This window comes from Lissotriton helveticus, chromosome 9 (genome assembly GCF_964261635.1).
Source record: "Lissotriton helveticus chromosome 9, aLisHel1.1, whole genome shotgun sequence".
In the NCBI taxonomy this organism is placed as follows: Eukaryota; Metazoa; Chordata; class Amphibia; order Caudata; family Salamandridae; genus Lissotriton; species Lissotriton helveticus.
In genome coordinates, this window is record NC_136070.1 from 558,130,612 (window position 1) to 558,146,192 (window position 15,581).

The 15,581-nt window shown below is 50.8% G+C and overlaps 1 protein-coding gene across 1 annotated transcript in view; it reads left to right on the forward strand.

Annotated features, from left to right (window-relative positions):
- The window catches only part of MUS81 (MUS81 structure-specific endonuclease subunit), a 321,815-nt gene that overhangs the window by 49,832 nt on the left and 256,402 nt on the right, over positions 1-15,581 (forward strand). The window lies entirely within an intron of this gene.

The following is a 15,581-nucleotide window of genomic DNA, read 5'->3' on the forward strand; positions in this document are numbered from 1 at the left end:
GGTGTAATGAATGTGGCACATTTTTTCTCTGTAAATGTTTTTATGAATGGTACAGCATGTCATTTTGGAAACTGATGTTTATAATATTTTACATAACCGGTTCTAAGCCAATCTTTTAATTATTTTAAGTTTAACTTGTTTTTTATTGAAATCCCAGTCAGTGGAACAATAACATAGTACAGATATCATAACGTGCAAAAAAAAAAAAACACACACATCCATTAAAGCGTTCACTAAGCCTTTGAACACATAAAACTGCCCATTCATCTTTAGATTTGTGGAATCCCTTGTGAATGCAAAAACATCTTAATCTAGAAGCTCACTGAGTGCTCGATGAGGAAGGAAGGGACCTGCAGAGAGACCAGAAATTAAAAATATTAATTTGCTCAACTTACAAACCTTGTCCCTTCACCCAGAGAACTTACTAACTTTCCAGCTATTGATCTGTATAGCACATCAATCACACCCCAAGGCGATAACCCATTGCAGCTAGGGGATCACCTTCTTGCAAATCTCATCCAGCAGCTCCATAAAGACCCTGTTAGGAGAACTTGGCCTCATCACTCTGTGAGAAGGCACATCTCCTGCCCTGTAGGTCACCTTCTTTTGCACAGTGAACTCGGGGCTTGACTTATACCTCTGGCTCATAATTCCTTCATGATTTCCATGAGTACCTTTTTCTTGGCTAGGGTTCCAAGGCTCACAATGGGAAAAAGGAAGAGGTGGAGGTTGTAATGCACTATGCCCACCTCCCTACTGTCTCCCTCACAGTTCCACATTTGTGCTGGGCCCCTGGACCACACTGGCCACTTGGTGCTGTCTGGCACCCCCCTACAATGTTGATGCAAGGAGTGCAGCCGTGCTTGCAAATGTCTGCACCTTCTGTAATTTGCTCTTGGCCAAAGTTAGTGTGTCTAGGGAAAGCCAGAGAACAGAGTTATACTTACTCAGTGAGACCTAACCTTGAGGTAACAATCACGTTCGACTCCACACTGGTTCCACCACACATGCACTGATTTTGAGTGAATGCCAACACAACATTACTGTCTTTGACCCAAGCTGCTTTAACAATGATGAGAAATGTTCTCTTGTCCACCCCATATCTGATGGCTTTCTTGTAGGTGGGATATTCATGCCCTTTTTTCTGTCAGCTGAATTAACAAAATCCATTATTCTTTTGAGAATTATTCAGACCCTGTAGCTCCTGTGTTATCAAAATGCACTTAACAATTAGCCTAGTAATATAACAGCAGTAAAGTGCTGTTGTGTTACCAAACACATGGAAATCCAGCTTGAGATGTCTCGAATAGTGCTATCTACTTATTCAGTGAACATGCTCTTCCCTGCTACTATACCTTCTAGAACCCTGATGCTCCAATTACCATCTTGCCTAGATAGACATCAACTTTGGCATGAGTAGACCCTCCATGTTCACCAGTATATAGACCCTGCCCCCTTATAGGTAACCATCTTACATACTTTTTGTTTGTAAAAGAATCACATTCTTTCCCCAAACTGACATGATTCCTAAGCCTTGTTCTTAATATCTATGTGACCCTGGAGTATGGCGCTAGCCTTGTCAACAGAGCCAATTGTCACTTCCGAACACAAACCTCTAACCTCTGTCCTTTTATAATTTGTATTAACAAGTGAATGCTTTTACTTGCAGTGGTTATTCCACAATCGTATTAGTCACTGTGGTCAATCATTTAAGGCTTACTAAGAAGAGGTGTTGTGGGTGTTAGTCCATATAACAATAAGCGATTACATGATATAGAAGTCAAATTCCAGGCTGCAAGTTTGAGACCTGTCTGAGGGAAATAACCAGAGGGGGAAAAGTAAGGAAAAACAAAGTTCAGGAATGCCAGCCGCTGACAGTGGGAAAAGTTAGTCTTTAATTCTCTGTCACTTTTTATAAGAATTCCTCAAGTCTTATGTGTTAGGTGTGTTTCAGGCTGTCCAACCTTGGACCCGAAGGGACTTTACATCAACTCTTCTGGATGAATAGCCAGTGGGATGAGGGATAGTGATCAGAAGTGTCTTGCTATCTGGTCGGGCTTGATTGAGCACATTATATGAGTAGTTGGGGACATGGCCATACAATGCTTTTGAACTAAGCAAAGGGCCTTGAATTTTCTTTGCTCTTTGATCGAGGGCCTGCCCATTCAGCCTAGAAGAAGGCATGCAATGGTCTTTTCTTTATAGACCGAAAATAAACCAGGCAGCTTCATTTCTGTGCTGTTTGAAACAGCGAGAGTCTTTTCTTAAGTAGCGTGTTCAACGTAGAGATAACAGTGGATACATTAATGTGATGTTTATGGTTGAGTTGCTGATGCAGGGGTATCCTAATGATGATAGGTAAAGTGGGTATGCTCCTTGAATGTGATTTTGTGGCAAGATTGCTGGAGCAGTTGAATTCTGGTGGTGTTTTTAAATAAGGAAAGAAGGAGAAGCTGCTACCTAAGAAGAGCATGCAGACTTCCCTTACTATCTGCAGTGATGCATTCATGAGGGGGTTGGTGTGCTCAAGGTCTCAACAATGATAGTTTCAAGGGCTTATGGGGCCAATGAAAGAGATCCGTTCTCTTGTTATTGAAGTGCAGCCAATTCATTAGTATTGGGTGTGCACATCTTTCAGACAGGTAACCAAGAGGCTTTGGACTGCACATCCCTCTTCCTGCTTCGGGTATACATATGGTGCATATTTTATGAGTTGCAGGATATCAGCCTGTAAGTTGGTGTCTGTATTCTGGTGAGAGGGATAACCATTGCTGCAGTTGATGGCGATGCCTTCAGAAAGGGAGGGATCAATTTTTTGGCTCGAGCTGACTTAAAGTTACGTGAGCTGGACAGGGGTGGCCCTGCCCACTCTGACATTCATATATTTAACATTCTATATGGACTGCCAGGGTAAGAATTGGGCACTTATGCGCAGGGAGATCGCTCAAAAACACAGAGAGAGGGCAAGCTGACGAATTTTCTTTGAGTTATCCTTCCAAGAATTTCTTTCTTTCTTTTTTCTTCCAAACTATTGCATTATTGGTCCTTACATTCAAGATCTTTAGGGCCTATTTTCTACCAAGTTTGTTTAGTGTCCTGGTACATTTAATTGTGTTTTTATTAGGTTTCGCCTGGCGTTGCAACTGCGTAGCAGTTGCTCCACCCACGGCGAAATCTCATGTTCCTACATTTGGCTTTGGTTCCGCCTCTGTCTCCCATTGGCTAGCTCCATAAATGGAGGCTAGCCATTGGGAGACAGAGGCTGTCAATCACGTTTTCTCGTGAAAACGCGATTCGGGGTCGTTTCTCTGTGTTTTTTTAAGTCCCGCCCCTTTGTCCTGGGCCGCGCTGTCATTGGCTGCCGGCCCGGGACACCCCCCCTGACGTCATTCCCGGGCCGCGCTATGATTGGCTGCCGGCCCGGGACCTGACTTGTTTACTAAATTTACCGCTGAACATCAGAACATTACTAATCTAGATGTTCATATATTTGTTTAAACCTAACTCATACTAAGCACCGCTAAATGTTGTGTACCTGAGAATGTTAATCGATTTGAAAGCATGGGTTGTACCTCTACCATTCCTGGTTTCACAGCCGAGTTTAGCATTTTGGCAATATCCTACATGAAAAATAATCTCGGATTCTTTTTACGGACAGATGCCTTTTTTTAGGGAAGTAAGAATGGTGCAGAATGGTTGAAGCTGGGAAGTTCATGTTCCCGCTTACATCACATGTGATCATGAGCATCTTCCTGTGCTAATAACCGAGTTATAACTGTACGGTGCGCTGCATAAACCCTGTTGTTATTTCCTGGTTGAATAAGGAAAGTCTTTCTTTCATATAAGCGATAGTTTCATTACCGGTGGTATTTGTTTCCAGACTGTTTTCTACGTCTGGGTGTGGATATTTCCTTGCGATACGATTTTCCATGTCTCTCTTGGTATCACGTATGTGCAGTAATGTGTCTGGAAAAGTTGTCGACTACTGTCTCCACTTGACAAAAGTAGAAAGCAACTGCCGCCGTTTTCCCTTCCGAAATAGCACTTAACAACACGTCGAACATAAGTATTTTCTGTATGAAATGAGCACTGGCAGTAGGTCAAATATATTATGTTTCTTTGCTCACAATACAATTTTTAGATGGCAGTCAGGTCTTGGTTTATTATTCTAACATGCATTGCAGCATGAGACACGGGATGGAGCCAGCAGGAGCAGACTCGGGTCTACAGAGTTAAGTTTACACTCGTTCAGTGCAAGCACTTGAGAGGAGGCAGACTGATATATCCAATATCTTAGGGCGAGAAAGAATACTTATCTGGACTGCGTCCAGAGACAGTTGACTAAGTCTCGGATCAATGGCAGAAAGAGTATGGTTAAAAGGCATTGGTTGAAGGGACGTATCTAGCTAACACTTTATGCATATTGTTAGCAATAGGTCTATTTTATCAATTGCACCGTCAAAACCCAGACCTGAAAAAAAAAACATCTGTCCAGGCAGGACGATCCTACAGGCAGCTCAGTGTGCAGCTTTACAAGCCTACCTACTCAGTAACTTATCTTTGTGGCTGTGAGCGCCTTGGGACGACACATTCGCTCCACTGCTTGCATAGCTGTTCTTCTAATTTCCATTGCTGCATGGATAAGGCAATGCCATCAATTAATGTCATTTTTGTCAACTACAGGAAAACGTAATACATCAGGATACTGCAAACACATGATCGTTCTTGCAGGTAGATCAGGGCTCGAGTCGGGGTACCACGCTCGTGGACGGCGTCCCCCCACTTATTTTACCGGGAGCTCAATAACTGGAGCAAAACAGAAAAATGGCACTACTTTTAAAATGCACAGCATGTAAAGCAGGAGTAAACACCTGTTTCTTACTCTAAAGGAATTAGAATAAAATCACATCTAAGGGGTGAGCGAGGGAAGGCAGTGAGTCTGATGGTGCAAGCCACCTTTTGTGACTTCACTTCCTGTCGTGACGTCAGTGTCCCCCCACTTCTTTTTTTAGGACTTGTGCCCTGAGGTAGATTAAAAATGGGTCACTATACCCAGTGCTTAATTTGTAAATAACCAAGTGCCAGGGCCCTCACCAGGTCGCCACATCAGCTTCCACCACCCGCTGCCCCTTCCAGCGCAGCTAATGACCGTACCAACACAACTACCAACCATCGCACTCCTACAAATGTGACAATGCAGACTTTTCTAGTCCCCAAAGCTATAAGAATTGCTTGGCGACATGTTAGCCATGTTTGATTAATATTGAATTAATAAACAACTGTTGTTGTACTAATCTCTAAATTAGCTATACAGCACAACCATGCGGCAGACTCTCATAAGAGCCGATGTTGTCAATTGAGTGCTGGTGCTGAGCACCTTAAACCATGGGCTCCAATTAAGCACTGACTATACCCACATTGAAAGTGTACTACGAGGTGGCTGTTCAGTGCAAAATTGTGAACAGTGTTACCCATATTCTACAAACTGGACTAATTTCTTCCCACTGTTTGTAATGATTGCACTCATGGTACTGGTAGGAATTCTGCTCAAGCGTGTTCAAGCTAAATGTACACTTTGGGTATTTGACTAACCCTGGAAATATACAACTATTGCATATTTTCAGGATTACGCCGGGGATCCTTGATCTCACAAATCTACTCTAAGCTAGAAGTCAACAAATCCATGGGAGTACATTTCTTCCTTTATTTTAGTGTTCATGACTCTGGGCCATATATCTACTTTTGATAGTCCCTTAAAATGGTATTCAACAAATGTCACTGATTAAATTCAAAGAACTATTGTAGAATGGCACGATCCAGAGTTGGCACACAAAGCTGTCAAGTTGGGTCGAGAGATCGTGGAAGATGGGCAGAAGTCTGACCTCCCTCTTAAAGTGATTTAGCAGCAGCAAGACATCCATGCCCATGTTGTCACCATATTTCCTACATGCTTTTAGGTTTAAAGTATTTTATTCATGACAACATGTAAGGACAAACAAACATTTCAAGAGAATGTAGCAGGGCGGAAAAGCAAATGTCCAAAAGTACCGTTAATGAATAGCCATCCGTTAACTCCGCCTGCGCTATGATAGAAGGCTCTAGTCGCCTCAACATGTTATGACATTACCCATGAAACCCCCCCACCCAACATGCCCCCCCAACACCCGAACTCCCATCCCCCCCTCCCAATCCCACCCCCGTCCAGTGCACAGTCCCCGAGCTCAACATACATCAGCGCTACAATACGAAGGAGAGAAACTCACAGGAAGATTAAGGGGCAGACTCCACCTGGGCTGGAAGCCTCAAAAGGCGGAGATATTTGGGACAGGTAAGTTCCTTAAATTCAGTAAGCAATAGGGAGTGAAATGGCTGCCAGAGCTCCCTAAACTGGTCCACATCACCCGCCACCGTGAGGGACAGCTTCTCCATACCCAACACATGCCACAACCTGTGGAGCCAGCCAGTGATAGACGGGACTGTAGCAGTGTGCCAATGAATCAGAATGTTCTGAACCACGGAGCCCAGAGCTATAGCTATTTGTCTTCCTCTGCGGGAACGAAGGGGATACATCAGATCATTCGGAAGTCCCAGCAGGGTATAGGCAGGGAAACGTGGCAGTTCAATTTCAAAAGCAGAATCAATTTCATCCAACACTTCCTTCCAGTAAAGTTCTAGGAGCGGGCAATCCCACAGTACATGCGTAAGAGTACCCTTATGTCCACACCCCCGCCAACACGCATCCGCTTTACTACGGTCAAACTCATGCACTCGTTCCGGTGTGTAATACCAATAGGTAGAGATTTTAGTCAAGGTATCAGTGAGTCCCATGTGGTAGGCTGAGTGCCGCGCTCTATAGGCTATGTGTTCCCATTCCTTAGGGCTCAGCGTCCTCCCTAGCTCCCTCCCCCAACGCTCTCTCCCAGGGTGATAAAAGTGTGTTGCCGGGGGCTGCAGCAGCTTGTACAAGTCAGTAATCAGTTTGGAGTCCGAAGTCCGTGTCATGAGCCAGTGCTCATAAGGGAAAAAAGGCCGATCGGCCGTCTCTCGTACCTGCGGGTGGAGGGCCCAGTGGCGGGCCTGCATGTAATGAAGTCGCTCCGTTTCTGGAAGTGAGAACTCCTGGCGAAGTTGGGGAAAAGGAACCACCCCGTCTGGGCCATAAAGATGACACAAGGCTCTGCACCCCGCCTGTTGCCACCTCGCAAACGCTCCTCTTTCCATCCCCGGGGTAAAGTCTGGATTGTCCACCAGCGGAGTAAGCGGTGACGGGAACGTGGTGAGGTCACGTAGAACGCTCGTAGCATCCCACACCCGCAGTGGCACCCTCGTAACAAAAGAGGCATAGAGATTTTTGGGCCGATGTGGGCGACGCAGGAAGGGGATTTCCTGCAGCGGTCTCCCAGCCACCGCCTGATCCTGGAAGAGCCAATGCTTATCAGACTCCCACCTACTCCATTCCACCAGGAAACGCAGCTGTGCTGCCTGGAAGTATTTGCGGAAGTCTGGGATACCCAGTCCACCCGCTTCCGGGGCCAGCAGCGAGAGGGCCCTACGCAATCTAGGCTTCTTCCCCTGCCAGACAAACCGAGAAACGTCGGCCTGTAATTGCGAGATCCATCCTCCGGGCGGTTGGAGCGGCAAGGCCCGAAAGAGGTATAACACCTGAGGTAGAATCGTCATTTTAACAGCAGCTATCCTGCCAAGCCAGGAAAAAGCGCCTCGATTCCATCGGCCCAGTTCCTCCTTGATCTTGGCCCCCAGGGCTCGATAGTTTGTCGACACCATCGCCGCCACGGTAGGTGCAATCTGGATGCCCAAATAGGGCACTGCTTCCGAGGACCATAACATGGGAAACCGCTGCTGCAAACAGGCCCTAGTAACCGGGTCAAGGGAGATATCCAGCGCTACCGATTTACCCATGTTCATCCGAAATCCAGACACCGCGCCAAAAGAGGATAGTTCCTCCATGCATGCCGGGAGAGCCACGGCGGGCTTGTCAACAGACAATATAACATCATCAGCGTAAAGGCTAACAGCGTGTGTGAAGGCCCCCATCCGGATGCCGGTCACGCGCGGGTTATCTCGCACCCGCTGGGCAAAAGGCTCCATGTAGAGCGCGAAAAGCAAAGGTGAAAGCGGGCAACCCTGCCTGGTGCCCCGTTCAATGTCGAAGGAGGCAGAAGCGTGCCCATTAACGCGGACCACCGCCGATGGACGAACGTAGCAATTCAGGATCATGGTGCGGAAATTCTCACCTATACCCGCTTTCATGAGCACCCGCTCCAGGTAAGGCCAGTGGACTCGGTCAAACGCTTTCTCCGCGTCCACCGCCAACATCATTCGCTCCCCCGGAACCCGAGAGGCCTTCTCCAGCAAATGAACAATTCGTTTCGTATTGTCCACTGTCTGCCGCCCCGGGACAAAACCCGCCTGGTCAGGATCGATAAGGCTGGGCAGATGGAGAGCTAGTCTAGCAGCAAGTATCCCCGTATACAGTTTTAAATCAATATTCAGAAGGGAGATCGGCCGGTAGGATCCACATTGCCTCGGGTCCTTACCTGGCTTAGGGATAACCGAGATCGAGGCCCTGAGCAGATCAGGTGGAATGGCCCCGGCCTCCGCAAAGGAGTTGAAGAGGCGCGTCGGGATGGGTGCCAGCGTCATGCAAAATGTTTTATAATACAGCGCAATGTAGCCGTCAGGGCCCGGTGCCTTTCCGTGCTTGTGTCGGGCAATGGCAGAAACTACTTCTTCGATCCTAATGTCCCTGTCCAGATAGTCCGCCTGCACAGGGTCCAGAGAGGGAAGTGTGATCGAGGCCAGATAAGTGTCCATCGCCTCCTCATCCGGAGGATCCCCGGTATAGAGGTCTTTGTAAAAGCCCCGAAAGACTGCAGCTATCCGCTCGTCTTCAGTTTCCGGCATGCCCATCGGGCCAGAGATCTCCTTGACCAGCTGGCTCTGCCGCGCCACACGGAGCCTATTTGCCAACAACTTGCCACAGCGGTCCCCTCCAGTATAAAAGGCGTGTCGCAACCGCAAAGCGGCGTACTCCGCCCGGTCGAGGTCCAGGGCCGCCAGGAGCTTCCTGGCTTCCTTGAGCTGCCGCCAAATTCGGGGGGCCCCGGTTCTGCGATGGATCTGTTCCAGTTCCCTAACACGATCTGTGAGTTCATCTCTCTTGGCCTGCCGCTCCCTATTGTCCGCCGAGGAAATCGCTATAAATTCCCCTCTGATGACTGCCTTCAAAGCCGCCCATTGCGTGGCCCGACTAGTGTCTGCATTATCGTTATGGGATTGAAATTCCTGAATCGACTTTTCAATGCGAGCCACCACTTCCGCCCTATGCAGCAGCGTATCCCGAAGGCGCCACGTCCGTGGGCGGAGCGCCGTCGGGGGCATAGTTAACAGGACCTCGACCGGGGCATGGTCCGAGAGGGAGATCACACCCATGTCAGATCCAGATGCTAACGCTTTCACTGGGGAGGTAACCAACAGGTGATCTAACCGTGCGTACGTTTTGTGGGCATGAGAATAGTACGAGTAGTCCCTATCCGTCGGATGCAAATGTCGCCATATATCAAGTAGGTCCACCTCGTCCAGCTGAGCCTTACGGTCCGCCGAGAGTTCTCCAACCTGAGGGGAGCGTTGCGCCGACCTATCCAGCGCAGAGTCGAAGACAATATTAAAGTCTCCCCCGAGTATGACATGTCTATCCTGGGAAGATGTGACCTCCTCGATCGCCGCCTGAAGAAAGCGGTCCTGACGGTCATTAGGACTATAGAGGGACCCTATCGTGAAGAAGAGACCCCCAATTCGAAATCGATAAGCCAGTAACCTACCCTTTTGTTCAGCAAATTTGTGGAGAACCTCCCCCTGGAAACGCCGCGCCACCAGAATCGCCACCCCAGCTGTTTTAGTGGTGCATGAGGAAAAGAATTGTGAGGGGAACTTGTGTGTGCGGAGTCTATGAGTGTCCTGTGACAGTAGGTGCGTCTCCTGGAGGAGACAGATATCTGCCTGTGTGTTCTCTAAAAGTGAAAGGACGGCCCGCCTCTTCACGGGATTATTCAGACCCCGGACATTCAGGGTCACTACCTTACAAGTGGTTGGAGGCATGAGTGGTGTCGTAGTAGAAAGCAACAAGGACCCACCGCAAAAACAGGAGGACAAGAGCGTCATTCAGCCCGTGGTGCAGCAGAGTACCATGCATAGAATATTGACACAAAAAGCAGACAGTTCCAGGCAAACCATAAAGCAGGCCACCTAACCAGCAGCTCACCGCCCTCAAGAAACTTCCGGTAACCCCTCCCTCCTCTCCCCAACATCCATGCCAAGCAGAGAGGCAGATCGCCCCGTTGAAGCCATAGCCAATCAGAAGCAGATCAAAAAGCACAGACAAAGTCAAAATGACCAGGAACCCCCGTGTGCACTGGACGACCCTCCCTCCCCATCCCAAACCCCCAGACCCCATCTCCCACTCTGTTCCCCAACTCCCCTTGCCCCCCCAACTGTTCCCCGTCCTCCCCACCCACCCTCTCGCATCCAGCCCCATCCCGCAACTGGGACCGGATCAACAACTTTAAACGCCCCCCTCTCTACCCCCCCAAAAACTTGTACACCCAACGTCCAGCCACCTCGCACCCCCCATTCCCCCCACCCCCCCAGACCCTCAAACCTGCAGCTCCATCACAGTGATGTCGATCTCCCCCCGGAGTTCACTTATGCTGTCGGCGCCACCACAGTTGCAGTATCAGCTCCAGTTCCATCCTGTACTGCTGCATCCGACTCCGCTCGGGCCATAGGAGAGTCCGGCCGTGACAAAGAAGCAGATGATCGCTGGCCGGGGACTGTCTGCCAACCGTCTCTAGTAATACGGCTCCGGTGCGGTGTGTGAGCTCCGTCCTCAGTGGCTGTGATCCCCAGCACTCCACACGTGTCCTGAAGAGAACGCAACTGGTGCAAGGTTCCGTTCCACCTGAAAATGAGCCGGAAGGGATGTCCCCAGGAATATTGAGTGCCATGGTCCCTGAGAAAGTCAGTCGCAATTTTAAAAGCTTTACGTTTTTGCAGAGTAGATGCGGCCAGGTCCTGATAGAGAGCTATCCGGTGGCCTCTGAATTCCAGGGAGGGTCTCCTCCGGGCTTCCCTCAGTATCCGCTCCTTCAAGGGATAGTCTGGCAGAAAAGCCAAGATGTCAGGAGGAGGCGCTGAATTTCGGCGTTGCAGACCTACCCTGTGCGCCCTGTCAATCCGAATGGCAAAGTCAGCCGGTTCCCCCAGCACCTCTCTGAACAGCTCCCCGAGGTAGGTCGCCACATCTTCCCCCTCTTCCCGGGACGGCACGCCCCGGACGCGGATGTTGTTTCTCCTGGAGCGATTCTCAAGGTCCTCTGTGTGCGTCTGCAGGTCAAGGTGCTGTTCCCGGAGTCGGACGACCTCCTGTTGCAACTGTGTAATTTCTTCGTCCCTAGCGTGGCCCGCTTCTTCCACCGTGGACACTCTGTCACCGAGACCGTCCACCTCCCTCCGTATCTCACGGACTTCACCTGCGACCTCCTGCTTAAGCGTCTGAAAATCGTCCCTCAATGAGCTGAAGAGGGACTCTAGGAAGGACCTCGTAACTGGGGGTTCTCCTCCACTCGCTCCATGGGCACCGCTCGAGTGGGGTGGGGATGGGTGACCTCGGTCCTGTCTTGCAGTGCTCCGGTTCAGCATCTCTGGCAGTGTGCGGTCCCCCTTCCGGGTCCCCTTGTTGTTCGACATGTTGGCTCTCGAGGTGCTCTCCTGAAAATCCAACAGCCCAATCCCAGGTGCAACTTCGGAAGCACGCTGCCGGACTCCCACCAGTGGTCCGCTTCCTCGACGATAGACCACCCTCCCGGGCCTCCAGCACCAATCCGCCCGGCTCTGCTCTCCTCTCTCACTGCACAAGCCTCGCGGCCTCGGGCTCGGCGTCACTCACGGCACCGAGGGATCGCCCTTCAAGCTAGGCCACAGCAGACCCTCAGGGGCCACGTGGGGGTTGCAGTAGTGTCCGGGCGGTTCTTCCCGTCTCCCACGGTCAGGCCCAGAATGCCACCAGGGATCCCCTTGAGGAAGGGGTCTGTCCCAGTTCTACCCCGGTGGCCAAGTGCAAAGGCGGGCAGAAACACAGAAGCCCAACTCCCGGTCCCCGGTGGCCTCGAGGGGCGATGGCCGCCACAGTCCTCTCCGTTGTTCCCCAGCTGCCTGACTCACCACAGGGTTCCGCTTCCGCCCAGGAGTGCCGCTCTGCAATGTCTACCGGGGGGCCGGGGGGCCACTGCTGTGCAGCGTCTCTGAGGCCTGGAGCGCAGGCCGAAGCCACGGCCTCGCGTAGCAGGAGGCTCCAGGTCCGGCACCTCTCTTTCTGTACCCCTGCTCCGGCCAGTCCACGCCCCGACGGGGTGTCGCAAGACCAGGCAGGTCCGTCCGGGTCCGGTAGGCAGGGCCCACAGTGCTCGTCGACCCGCCTAGGGGCCGTCAAAGTGGTCGAGGCCTATGACCAGGCCCAAGCCCCGGCCTCGCGTGATGTCTGACGCCGGCCTGGCGTCGGAGTCTCTATGGCTCCTGGTCCGGCAGCCCAGGCCCCCGGCCCCTGCTGCAATGAGAGGCCCAAGAAGCCGGTGCAAGCGGGCAGGGTCAGCGACGCTGCAGCAATCACCCGGCCGACGTCTATGGCCGGGCAGGGCCCGTTTCTTTACCAGGCCGTATGCTGGGCCTCGCTCGCTCTCCGCAACGGCGCCCCGTCCGGCGTCCGCCCAGTGCCCCAAGGGGGGGTCCGGTGATCTCCCAGATGCTCCTCCGGTGCAGCGGGCCCCCGCTCTGTGCAATGCAGTGTCCCGGGGGGAGGATTAGCGCATGTACAGCAGGATTAGGGTCCAGGGATGGCGGAGCTCACCGAGAGTGCGACTACTCAGCCCGCCATCTTGGCCACGCCCCCCCTACATGCTTTTAAATGTGGAATATGTTTTGCTCTCATTTTACCCTCAGATAGTCTACTATATTTACCTTGTTTTTGTTTCCAATTCTCTATTTTTTCACATTTATTGTGGGAGACTTTTAATACACAATCCACTACCCTAATGTTAATTTTGAATCGACTCTCATATTGTGAGCTATGATTTTTATGTAAGCGTGCCTTTTATCTGAAATTTGCTTATTTCTGCTTTCCCCTGCACAATTTGGACATTGCTAAAGTTAGATTTTCAAAAAAAGCCCTGCACCCTTCTTTTCCCTGTATTCCTGACCTTAAGATCATATGATGACTCTTTGCTGATGTTGTGACTCTGTAGAGAGTATTGGTGAGGTACCGTTTGTTTGGCTTGCTGTGACCCGAGTTGACTTTTGTAGACCACCCCTTTTTAGGTTTCATAGGGAGTGCATAGTGCAGAGTGCATAGGGAGCGCAGAGTGCATAGGGAGCGCAGAGTGCATAGGGAGCGCAGAGTGCATAGGGAGCGCAGAGTGCATAGGGAGCGCAGAGTGCATAGGGAGCGCAGAGTGCAGAGTGCATAGGGAGTGCAGAGTGCATAGGGAGTGCAGAGTGCATAGGGAGTGCAGAGTGCATAGGGAGTGCAGAGTGCATAGGGAGTGCAGAGTGCATAGGGAGTGCAGAGTGCATAGGGAGTGCAGAGTGCATTGGGAGTGCAGAGTGCATTGGGAGTGCAGAGTGCATTGGGGGTGCAGAGTGCATAGGGGGTGCAGAGTGCATAGGGAACAGAGTGCATAGGGAGTGCATAGGGAGTGCAGAGTGCATAGGGAGTGCAGAGTGCATAGGGAGTGCAGAGTGCATAGGGAGTGCAGAGTGCATAGGGAGTGCATAGTTCAGAGTGCATAGGGAGTGCAGAGTGCATAGGGAGTGAAGAGTGCAGAGTGCATAGGGAGTGAAGAGTGCAGAGTGCATAGGGAGTGCAGAGTGCACAGTGCATAGGGAGTGCACAGTGCACAGTGCATAGGGAGTGCAGAGTGCACAGTGCATAGGGAGTGCAGAGTGCATAGGGAGTGCAGAGTGCATAGGGAGTGCAGAGTGCATAGGGAGTGCAGAGTGCATAGGGAGTGCAGAGTGCAGAGTGCATAGGGAGTGCATAGTGCAGAGTGCATAGGGAGTGCAGAGTGCATAGGGAGCGCAGAGTGCATAGGGAGCGCAGAGTGCATAGGGAGCGCAGAGTGCATAGGGAGCGCAGAGTGCATAGGGAGCGCAGAGTGCATAGGGAGCGCAGAGGGAGCGCCGAGTGCCGAGTGCATAGGGAGTGCAGAGTGCATAGGGAGTGCAGAGTGCATAGGGAGTGCAGAGTGCATAGGGAGCGCAGAGTGCATAGGGAGCGCAGAGTGCATAGGGAGCGCAGAGTGCATAGGGAGCGCAGAGTGCATAGGGAGCGCAGAGTGCATAGGGAGCGCAGAGTGCATAGGGAGCGCAGAGTGCATAGGGAGCGCAGAGTGCATAGGGAGCGCAGCGTGCATAGGGAGCGCAGCGTGCATAGGGAGCGCAGCGTGCATAGGGAGCGCCGAGTGCATAGGGAGCGCCGAGTGCATAGGGAGCGCCGAGTGCATAGGGAGCGCCGAGTGCATAGGGAGCGCCGAGTGCATAGGGAGCGCCGAGTGCATAGGGAGCGCAGAGTGCATAGGGAGCGCAGTGTGCATAGGGAGCGCAGTGTGCATAGGGAGCGCAGTGTGCATAGGGAGCGCAGAGTGCATAGGGAGCGCAGAGTGCATAGGGAGCGCAGAGTGCGTAGGGAGCGCAGAGTGCGTAGGGAGCGCAGAGTGCGTAGGGAGCGCAGAGTGCGTAGGGAGCGCAGAGTGCGTAGGGAGCGCAGAGTGCGTAGGGAGCGCAGAGTGCGTAGGGAGCGCAGAGTGCGTAGGGAGCGCAGAGTGCGTAGGGAGTGCTAGAGAGTGCAGAGTGACTGCAGAGATTAAGCTAATGGCAATGTAAATGACAATGCCATTTATTTATCTGTTTTCAAAACAAACACATAAATAAAAATTTTGTCATTTACAATGCCAATAACTCAAACTTTTCCAAAGGCGAAACCATTGCATTGTAAATGCTTGTTTTATATACTAGTTTCTCCAGCTTGGACCCTGCAATCTCAGTAGTTGTCTAACATATGATTCAAGTTTAGACAATTGATGTAGTTGCTCATTTTGCGCTGATGTTTTTCCTCATGCTCTGATGCCTACTTCTGAGTGCCTACTGCAATAGACTGGCACTCTTTAATAGCCTGCTCTATCTATTTGCATTTATTTTATTTATTTGAGGTTTTGTAGAGCGCGAATGTGACCAGTTAGGGTATCAGAGCGCTTTACAGGGATAGAACGTTGCATACAGGTTAGGCACAGGCAAAACACAAGGATGGGGATTGGGGAATTGACTACATTAGGACAAAGCCAGAGTTATATACAATAATCAGTACAGTATCCTAATCAGAAGAGTGACATGTCAGCGATAAAAAGAGAAAAACAGCAATTGTAAAAGAGGGGAGATATGATAGCGACAGGCAGAGTGAACCAGTAGAGCATTTGAAGGAGTGAGACTGGGTACACAGAAAGGGCCGAGCTGTA